Raw genomic sequence first — 11,816 nt, 5'->3', positions numbered from 1 at the left:
AAGACTCAATTAGAAAAAAAAATATAAGGACCTAATTAAAAATTTTGCAAAACTATAGAGATCAACAAAATAATTAAACCTTTTTTAACAACACTTTTTAAAAGATATTGCTAAATAATAAAAAAAATATTATTTTAATTTTAACAACACCTTTTTAAAATGCCATAGTTATAGTAGTTGTTGTCACCAATAATTTTCTTCTTCATCAGTTGTGAGCTTGGCTACGATGCTATTGCTATGCTAGGGAATCTAGCTTGCAAGTTATATTATTCTGATGATATTTCATATCACAACGGTCATTATTGAATAACAAACTAACATCATATTGCTGGGTCATATTTAATTTCCCAGCAACAGTTATATATATATATATAGACAAATTCTGTGATACTTATAATTTTGGTGTTAAAATTGTTAAATTTGTCTTTTATAATAAGTTTTAAATATTAAAAAATTATTTATTTTTATATTTTTAATTTAAATATTAATTTTTATCTTTATTTAATAAATTAGGCAAATATATATAAACAGCATAACATTCACCTTATTATTATTACTACTACTACTTAGTGTGAAATTGGGAAAATTGGCGAAAAGATGTTTATGATGATGATTTGGACAAACTGAGCATATATAGGGATGACTACTTGTATCCAATATTATGGTAGAATTTTCATTTTTATTTACTCTTAATTTGCCTCTATTTAATTTATGATAGTTCCTAAAATTTACTATATAAACACCAAATTTCATACTAAACAAAGTTCTCAATTTTTTTCAAATTTCTTTTTCTGTTTCTATTTTTTCAAAAAAAATAAATAAATAAAAGAGAACCAAGGTATTCACACACACTCCAATAAAGTACGAATAGATTTTTTATTTATTCAAGGGGTGGTGGTCTACCATGTAGCTTGAAGAATATGATTGGAGGGCTATCAATTTTAAATGAAGAATCATATTTCATTAAAAAGAAATGACAAGATCGCTCGTTATAATATGTTGTTTTAGAATTCTTTACTATTATTATCTAAGAAGTATATTGAAAAACCTTTTTTTTTTCAATAGTTTGTTAGAACTTAATCTAAATGAGACAAAGACAAGAATTGTGATAAACACAAATAATCTTTTTAATACTTTTGAATAAGTTATGTCATAAAAAAATGTTTTTTAAACATTTTTACATAATTTAATAAATATCTTAAATGTTAATCAACCTCAATAATGTGTAGTGGTTTTATAAATATCTCAATACTAGAGCAGGTTTCATAAACCAATATAATTTTGGTTAATGAATTGTTATATATTTAATATTTATTTCATTTTCAACATCACCAATCTAATCACTTTGCATGAGGGTCATCTACAATCTTGTCAAACTGAAGGGGAAAAAGAAGGAAAATATGTGCACAATCATATCTTATTGTGATGTGATTTTTTTTTTCTTCTCCTTTTTCATTGGGGGAAAAATTATTACCGTGTTGAAAATAGGGTAAATTACTTCAATAAACTTAGGGCTGGCAATTCATACCCTACCCGCGGGTACCTAATCCGATCTAACCCGTTCGGGTAGGGTAGGATACGGTTCGGATATGCCTGCGGGTAGGGTAGGGTACGGGTTTAGGGTGTACTCTATCCTACCCTATTCGCACCTCAAATATAACACATATTTTATAAAAATTAGGTATATAGTGAAGGAAGTGAGAGTTAAACCCACAACCTCTCTTATGTAATAACTTACAATAAGTAAACAACCACTAAATTAGTTAGTTAATTTAGTAATTTAGAGCATTAGTTTGTTATTTTTTATGTTATTAATATATATAAAATTTGAAATGATTGAATTTTATATTTACTTTGAAAAAATTTGATATTTCTACGGGTAGGATAGGGTAGTGTAGGGTTTAGAACTTTAGGGTGCGGGTAGGGTTAGGGTTGAGAGATTCTCAACCCGCGGGTAGGGTAGGGTCCAAACCCTATCCTACCCTACCCATTGCCAGCCTTAAATAAACTAAATGGCATTTAATATTATCTGAATGTCCCAAATTCAAAAATACAACGTCAAAGTCCCAAAGTACATTTTTATATAAATCGAATTGAGTCAATTCGATTTAGTGAAACACGTAGTAAATCGAATCCATTGGATTCGAATTAGGTTAAAAACGTTATTGAATGAAAATCAAATCAATCGATTTGATTTGACAGTTTCCTACTAAATCGAAACAAATGGACTCGATTTAAAGATAAACGTAAATCGAAACAAATGGATTCGATTTGTAAATGAACGTAAATCGAATCAATTGAATTCGATTTATCCATGCACGTACGTTATGGTAAATTGACACTTATTGCTTCAATTTACTGTGTTTGTTATTATAGAAATAATTTGAAGACATTTAATTCGATTTACAGAGCACTGAGGTGTATAAAAACGAGCTCATACACGAAATTTTGTAGAAGAGTGAGATTCACAATGGCTAGTGATGAGAGTTTTGTAGCTCTTGTGCACTATAAAGGGTCAATTAAGAAAAAAACGCTATCAGGAATTAAGTTCACTGACAAGGACCCGCTGGGTGTTTTTCTCAAACCTTCGACTAGTTTTGCTGAGTTTAAGAATACTATACTCTAGAGACTAGGACTGCAAGGCGTGAAACGGGTAGAGAAGTTGTTCTATAGAATCCCGATTTCTGTGTTACGCAATGATGTCAAGTATGATTCATTTGTTATTAGCAGTGACGAAGATTTCCAGGTGTTGTTCCATTGTCGCCGTCAGTTTTCCGAGGTGAGGACTCCGGAGCTGTTGGCGAAGCTTGTGGACGTGACATCTAGTTCTGGAGGTTCAAATAGGAATCTCCACTCCACAGGACATCCAGCTTGCTTTAGTGCCATGCCTGTTGGATCTTCGTCAGCAGTGCCGGTGATTGCAACTGAGCCAAATTTAGTAGCTTCACCATCCTTTGCAGTTAATCTAAATCGCAGTTATGATACATTAGTTGGTGAGGCTGGACCGTTGGGGGAGGTTGCTTTCACGACGCCCAGTTCTCCTATGATGGTTGAGATTTTCGGAGAGGTTAGAGCACCCAATGGGGTTGAGGATGCATTGCATGATAATGATGATGATGATGATGATGTGGAGCCTGCCACCATTGCTGATGATAGCAACGATGAGACACCACGGATGACTCCAGCTGTGGGTGGGGGAGCATCTAGTTCAGGTACTAATCAGTACCCCTCGCACTTCTCTGCTCTGGACTTGGATACCATGGCACCTCAGGGGGATCCCAGTGCACCTGTTGGCTTCTGAACTTGGATGGTTCCAGAAGGAGGCTCGTTCAGGTCCACATCAACCCAAGTTTGGGATCCAGGAAGCGGAGACCTGCGTCTGGCCAGCTTATCCTCCTGCATGATTATGTTGATCTTGTCTAGAAAGTGTGACCCTCCAAACTCTGCATCGAGGGCTTCACTACCAAGCAAGTCCGACAACATCTGACATGGGCTAAAGTACGTCTGATGCTTGTGCAGACTATCATCACACGCAGGAACCCCAGCGAAATAGTCTCCAAATTCGCAACCAAGAATATCAGCACCTGCCTCAGGTCCCCCACCCACGCTCCCTCCGTCACCCCCTGAAACCCCTACTCCCCCACCTACGCTGCCTCCGTCAACCCCACCTCCACCTCCCTGACCATTATCGGATCCGCCGTCATCCCCGTCACCACCTCCACCTCAACCGTCGTCCCCCCTCCCACTGCTCTCATCATCCCCTCCTCCACCGCCACGTCGGGCTCAGCCTCGGCCACGACCTTTGCCTCCACGCAGGCCACGACCCCTCCTACCTCGCCTACCACGACCCCTCTCCTCCATCACATCAATGGCCTCCTCCAGTTAAACTCACTCACGCTGGCTAGGTCGTGTCCCAACACGCTGCCTCCGAGCAACCCTACGATTGTCTGGAACATCAGGCAGCTGGTCCATGTCTGGGACTCGTCTGGGACCTCACTCTATCGCCTAAGCTGGTATCGCATCTGCCCTAGGGTCACCTAGGATGAGCTCAAGCAATAAGAACCTCCTGCCGTGCTGATACCACCAATCAAGGTACTCATGAGAAGGTCTTGGATCCGCGACAACGTCAAACTGTAGCACGTGATGTGCCTTGTTGGCCCAATGAATGTGCAAACTCTGTAGTGTCAATGAAAACCAACGATCTCTGCCCCTCCCATTCTTTGACATCAGGAAATCTATGTTCAGGGCAGCACGAGGCCTACCCTGAACCCCACCAAACTGAGGAAGCACCCGATCTACTGGATGCCACTCAATGACAGTGAAATAGATCAACACTGTCGCAGCCCTCCACAACATAGTTATCAAAATCGAACCGGTGATCGAACCGATCAGGCTACTGAGTTATTGGGTTACTAGTTCAACCGGTGGGTTACTGTCGAACCGATTAACCCGGTCACTAGTCAGGCTACTGGGACACTGGATCATTGCTCACATACAGTTGTTTTCATGTGAAGTTGATATTTAACAACCGTTAGATGATTTGACAAGTTTGACTAAATTATCATCTAACGATTTTCAATTATTAACTTCATATGAAGACAAATGTATGTGAGTCTTTACCTATTATTATATACTACAAGTATTTATTGAAAAAATAATATTAATAGATATCGTATAATCATGAAAAAATAAATAAATTGTGATTAATAAAATTTTTTTGTTTATATTTTTAATTTGTATTAAATATAAAATTATAGTTAAATAAAATATAATTGATTTAAAAATGAGTGACTTTAAAATTAAAATAAATTGAATATAAGTAAAATAAAACATCCTATATGTATTATAATTTGTGCTTATATTAGTAAGAAGCATTGCAGCTTGGTGATCCTATCAGCTTTGTTACTTCCTTCAGGTAAGGGGTTCGAACCCTACGACCAAGCAGTTTGGTCAGACCGATCTTCACCGGATTTGACCGGTTTTTCTGGTTCACTACAGGTTTGACCGGTTCGTATTGGTTCTCTACCTTAAGCGGTTAGAATCTTGGACCGGACCGGTGTTGAGTCCGGTTCACTGGATTTTTGGTCGAACCCGCCGGTCTGGTCCGATTTTAATAACTATGCTTCACAGTGCCATATGGCGTGGCTCCAATATCTCGGGGTGTACCACCTGCACGACCTCCGCCAGGCTATATGGCATCCACAGAAACTACGCATACAAGTACTTATTGTTAGTCACCATAAATTGTATAAGATGCAAATACAACATGTTTACATGAAAATACTCACATCCCCGGGCTGGAGTAAATCAATCCTCAGTTTCCAATTCGCAACACAAGGCCCTTTGTCGCTCAAGCTCGGCTGATATCCTGACCATTTGATAACCACAACATTTAGTTAACAATAAAGTGAACTACTAAAAAATGGAAAAGAGTTTGCATAACTAAAGGGAGACTACCTCGATGCCAACGGCCAATGAAAAACATCAAATCCGTCCGGCCGGAAACCAGGGAACCTCCAGAAGATCTATGACTGGAGGAGCTACAGTGGACCAGCCAACTTGACGACATTTCTGTTCGCAACACGGCACATGCACCTGTATAGCCATGACAGTGCAGCAGACTCCCAACTGTATTGACCCATGTCCTCTAGCCTGGCGACGTACGGTAGCCATCGGATGTAGAGGTGGGTACCTGACTTGTCCCCAAACAGCTGCGTCGATAGGAGCATCATGATATACGCACGGGCATACCTCCTAATCGTCTCCTTATCTGTCCCATGCGGAAGCTCACTAAACGTCTCCTGAAATCATATGCACTTCACTGTGAACTTGTCAATGCAGTTCGCAGGAGGCAATACTCCCAGCAGCTCCTCAAACCACACCCATGATTCCCGGCCACCCGCTATATATCATGGAAACTCTGTTAAACACCCGCTAACATACTGACCATCGATCGGGAGACCGAGGTGGTACGCTACATCCTAGAGGGTTATCGTGCACTCTCCAAACGGCATGTGGAAGGTATGCGTCTCAGGCCGCCGTCTCTTTACAAAGGTGCTGACCAACGGCTCGTCCAATCGAAACCAACTCTCGTTCAGTCTTGCAAGATGGTACAGACCAGTCATCTGCAAGTACGGAACGATCCTATCATCCAACATCATACTGTGTTGCCGTCTCATGCTGCTGATATATCGATGGGGCTGCATAAGGATAGAAAATTCCTTCTCACATTCATCACCAAAAAACTGTTCGATACATAAAAATCTCTAGCTACCGTAGACATTGCATGCCGATACTTTAAAAACATGTTTACAATAAATCCCTACCAATCTTTCATAGATAAAAATACTAATCACTGCATTACTCATGATCCAATTCTTCAAGGTAAAAAAAAATTAATATGGCATACAGTCCTCCACAAGTACACAACAACTGCATAAAATCTGTTATTTTTATTAACACACTCAAAAAATCTATAGTTAATCCTGTTCATAAATCTACAGCTAACCCTATTCTATAGTTAATAACTTACTAATTCTACCATGAACTAAATTCAAATATCTGTTTTTTGTTTTATTTTAAAAATTCCAAACTAACAGTTCTAACCAACCACTAATTTATTTTTTAAAAAAATTAAAAATTAAAAATCACCAACCTCGAGGTGGACGGCACCAGCAATATGCGCGACTCCATCTAGTTGATACAAACAATTCGGATCGTCCTCCATCTGTGCAGATTCGGTTGTTTCCGGGTTGCTTTCAAAGATTTTCCGATTTGGGTAGTGGGGTTGGGGTGGGGTATGTGGTTTCCTAGTTCGAATGAAGTGAATTCGATTTGTTTATATAGCAAAGATCCATGCAAATCGAATCAATTAGATTCGAATTATGCTCCACGTTACACACATGTAAATCAAAACAATGAGGTTTGATTTACAAAACCATCAAATTGAATCCAATGGTTTCGAATTACCTTGGACTTCTAATCCGTTGGCTAAATCGAATCTTCTTAGTTTGATTTACATCTATTTATAAATCGAATTCATTAAATTCGATTTATTAACATTTTATCTATGAGCGTAATTCGAATCGAATTGATTCGATTTTTATTCAATAATATTTTTAACCTAATTCGAATTCGATTTATTACGTGTTCTACTATATCAAATTGACTCAATTCGATTTATATAGAAATGTACTTTGAGACTTTGACATTGTAATTTTGGATTTGGAACATTTAGATAATATTGAGTGCCATTTGGTTATTGTAGTAATTTGCCCTTGAAAATGAGGGCAACTGGCAAAAATACAAACACCTAAGAAGCACCAAGATTTGGTTGACACATTATAAAAAGAGGATAATAGAGGTCATTTTTACATATGGGTTAATGTAATAGGGTCATTTATGCAGTTGTAACAGTGCAACTTCAATGAATGACACCAAGTACTCTTAAGAGTTCATCCATCATGTCACTAAAAGAGATGACGCAAAGTTAGTTGCTTCATTACATCTCAAGTTGCAACTTCATTACTTCACCACCAAGTTCCACATGTTCTGCTGCGTCTTTTGGTATAAATTTTTAAGGAAAAGTATAAGGTACCAATATATTATCTGTCAATTTATTGTCAATAATAATTAATTATTATATTTTAAACACATATATAAAGAGACACATCCAGAAAATATATTTATAAAGATACTTCTATTAAACACAGCCATAAAAAAGACATTTTTATTAGACACATCCACAAAGATATTTCTATTAAATACAGTTATAAATAAGAGTTGGTAGAAGTTGACAGAAATACTGTTGGTAACTTAGCGGGATTAAATTTTTAATTTGTAAATATTAATTATTATAAAATTATTTTTTTATTTTATTTTTTAAAAAAATTAAAATAAAAAATAATTTTAAAAAATTAACTAATATTTATTAAAAAAAATAGACTAAATTGTTCTATTTTAGGTAAAATTTAAATAAATCGTATCAAATTTTATCAATTGTCATTTATTTAAAAAGCTAAAGTTATAGTTCGTGCATAATTACGTTTTGGATGTTTATGTATTATTGTTGGATCATTTTTTTAAGTTCCAATTTTGAGGACGAAATTTAAATATTCAGATATTAGAGTTTAGAGAGTTAATACTCAAATCGACTTTTGAAATTTGATTTAAATTTTAAATTAATTCCTGAAATTTTAATTGTCTCAATTTGACTCTCAAATTTTTACTTTGTAACTCACATTAGCTCTCAAATAATTTTCTTTAACGTCGTATTGACATAAACAAGCAGTACCACGTGTCAAAATAACATTCGACCATGTGGAATGAAAGGATAATGTGTCTATTAGTGACATATATCATGCTAATATGGACTATAATGCCACGTATCGGTTATGTGTTACGCATGATAATATGATTTGTCCACATGCTATTGATATGTTATCGTCCTTTTAAATTATTCAAATTAGTTCCTGAATTTTCACTTATAACTCATTTTAATCTTTAAAATAATTTCTCTCATTTTAATTTCATAAATTCAAAATTATTTATATTGTTTGAAATCATTACTTTTTTTTAATTTTTGCATATTGCAAAAATACAAAACTTCTTTAAAATATTTTTTAATTTTTTATTTTAATCATATATTTTTATAATAATTTAATATTAATAAATTTTATAACACATAATTATATTATTTCAGTAAAATAAATATATGATTGACTAAATATATATTTTTTACTTTTGGTCTTACTTATGGCTATTACTATTAACACTAATTAATAAATAAGAAAGACTATTTATATGAAAATTATTACAAATAATTTGTTTGAAAAAAATATAAAAAAAATATATTAAATTTACCTTTTATATAAATATTTAATAACTTTTTGTTTTTCTCCATTTTTACCTCTTGTTCCGTTTGGATGATCCGAGGAGTAAGCTAGGCCTTGGGAGCTTGTTAGGTCCGGACGAGCTTACACGTCCGCTGGGATCAGCGTGGCAAGGGTCCTCGGATGTCTCTGAAACACGGTGGTGGGAGTACCTGCAAAAGCACTCCGATGCTTAAGTCAGAATGTGTATTTATCAAAGAAGAAAGAGTATTAAGTAAGAGAAGAGAATACTGTGTCCTCCAGGGACTGTGGTTTCTGTTTTTATAAGTGAGGTGTGAGTTAGTTGCGATACAAATGACCGGGATTGTTTGTTAGTATCTTTTTAGTTCCGAGGAATCGTCACGTGCTTCTTCTTAGCGTATCCTGTTGTGATGGGTTTCGGTTGGAGGATAAAGCTGACTCAGCCAGGAGTGATTGATGCCGAGATCTTAGGTCGGTTACAGTACTGGGAGGGTGCACACGTCATAGCCCCCAAGCTCGGCTGGTGTTGTGTTCAGGAACGTCGGCCGAGCTTTGATAGTCCATGTCTTTATTTGCGCGCGATAATCGTTTTGGTGGGCTTGGTTTTTAGTTTGTATGTTTAGTGATTCGTGTCGCTTTTATTGCGCATTTGATGTCGTTTTAGTTCCCCATGTTTCGTAGTGGGTATGGATTTAAGTTACCCACTAAAATAGTGGGCTTTGCAATAATCACTTCTTTCGGAACTTACGCCTTCGCCGTTTCTTCTTCTTCTCACTTTATCTTGCTATGTCTTCGAAAGGTTAGTGTTTTCTTTCTTTGTCTTTTACTGTTTCTGGGCATTCATGGGGGAGAAATTGAAAGAGAAACTAAAGGCTGTGGAGGTCAGGGAAGATGATCCTTACCACTGGGTTAGTGAGGACGTTAGGACCCGGTCGTCTTCTTTTACTAGTGTTGACTCCCTTGCTGAGTTGAAAGGGTTGGACTTCGTGAGGAAGGGTTCCGGGGTTACTGTTGAGTTCCTTCCATGTTCTAGCGATGATAGGGTTTTTGAGAGAAGAGGGGATTGGTTATACTTTTACATGTACACTCCCTGCATGCTTGAGCTTGGTGTGCGTTTTCCGTTTTCGCCCCTCGAATGCGATGTCCTTACCCAACTGAACTGCGCTCCCTCGCAGTTACACCCTAACTCCTGGGCGTTCCTTCGCGCCTTCCAGATTCTGATGGATTACCTGTCTTTTCCCTGTTCCCTGCCATTGTTCTTCTCGCTCTTTCAGGCGAAAGGTACTCGAAAAGGTTTGTGGGTTTGCTTTAGCAGTTTCCCTGGTCGTTCCATATTTCTTCTTTATAAGTCTTCTTTTAAAAATTTCAAGTCCCTTTTTGTCAAAGTCCGGTCCATTGAGTCCGAATACCCGTTTTACTTGGACGATGAGCTTTGTGAAAGATTTTCTCTTTATTGGTGTTCTGAGCCTAGTCAAATTCTTGAGGCCTCTGAGCGGAGTGAAGAGGAGGAATTTGTGTTGGATTTTTTGGTTGAGAGCGTTGCTGCTGGGGAGTGCATGTCTATTTCTGATATATTGCGTTTGTATGACTCGGGTGATGTTGAGGGTTTGAAAACATATATAGGTAAGGTTTTGTTTAATTCTCGTCCGTACTACTATTTTTCTGTTTTGTTTACCGTTCTTGTTGGCTATGTTGTAGGAGGACGAGTTCCCTTGCTGGATCCTTTAAAGTTGCAAACTTTTTTAAATAAGAAAAAGGACAAGGTTGTCGGTCCGGCCGAGCATAAGGATGGTGGCGAACAAGCTTTTTCCTCTGTTGGTCGTCCGGCCTCTTCGTTTAAGAGGAAGAGGGATGCTGTTTCTCTGGAGGTTATCTCTGAGGCTGACCAGGAAGTCCGTGGTGAGGGGGACCCTGTGTTTGATCGTCAGAAGAAACTTCATGGCTTCATTGCGGGGTCTAATTCTCATTCTCTGTGGAGCGAACAGTTTAACTTTGTCAATCTTTCTGATCGGGCCTCTCAATACCCTGGGGACATGCTTATGACGCGGCGTGCTGGAATGGAAGCGCTTGGTAAATTTGTTCAGGTATGTTTTGTTTGTGTTTCTTATTCTTTCAATCTTTTGTATTGTTCTCATATTACGGATGCTGGGTAGGTGGTTGCTTCTCGCTTACTCTGCGTTGGTCGGACTGTTGAGTGTGTTGGTGCTGATCAGCAAGAAGCTGTGAACAAGGTTTCTTCCATGGAGAAGTCATATACAGCTCGGATTGCTGATTTGGAGAAGGTTGTAAAGGAAAAGGAAGATGTTGCTGTCAGTGCTGTGGCTAGAGCGAAAGAAGCTGAGGATGAGGTGGTTCGTTTAAGAGATCAGATCCGCTTGTTGCAAGCTGAAGTTATGGAGCACGACGTGGCTAAAGGTCGGCTTACTTCTCGCGTGTATGAGCTAGAGGAGGCTGGGATGGAGATGTTCTCTGATGGTTTTGATCGTGCTGTGAGTCAGATTGCCCTGTTAGCTCCTAATTTTGATTGTGATAAGCTTGATATTACAAAGATAGTTGTAGGTGGAAAGTTAGTTGTAGATGGTACTGTGGAGGAGCATGATGAGAATGCTCCTTCTTAGTTTGTTTTGTATTTGTGGCTTTTGTTTTGACTGTCTGAGCTCTAGACTGTTAGTTTTTTGGACTTTGTATGGCGTTTGGCCGACGTTAGGCTGGTTTGATTATTAAGTGGTGGTATTTGGCCGATGTTTCAGGCCAGTTTGATAATATAATATAATATATTTATAGTAAGTGTTTTTGTTTTGTTATATTTTGTCATCGTCAGGCTTTATTTGAAAAGAATCTAACGCTTTTATTTGGATTTGGGGGGCGTCCGGCCTCATTAAAACCCTTCCTTAGGCAAAACCCTTTCGTTGGGAAAAAGCTCTAAGGGGGAAAAAGAGTACCTTCATTCGCATTTTATACAGA

The sequence above is a fragment of the Arachis hypogaea genome, chromosome 19, assembly GCF_003086295.3.
Source record: "Arachis hypogaea cultivar Tifrunner chromosome 19, arahy.Tifrunner.gnm2.J5K5, whole genome shotgun sequence".
NCBI lineage: Eukaryota > Viridiplantae > Streptophyta > Magnoliopsida > Fabales > Fabaceae > Arachis > Arachis hypogaea.
The sequence above is the reverse complement of the archived record's forward strand: the minus strand, read 5'-3'. Positions refer to the sequence as shown.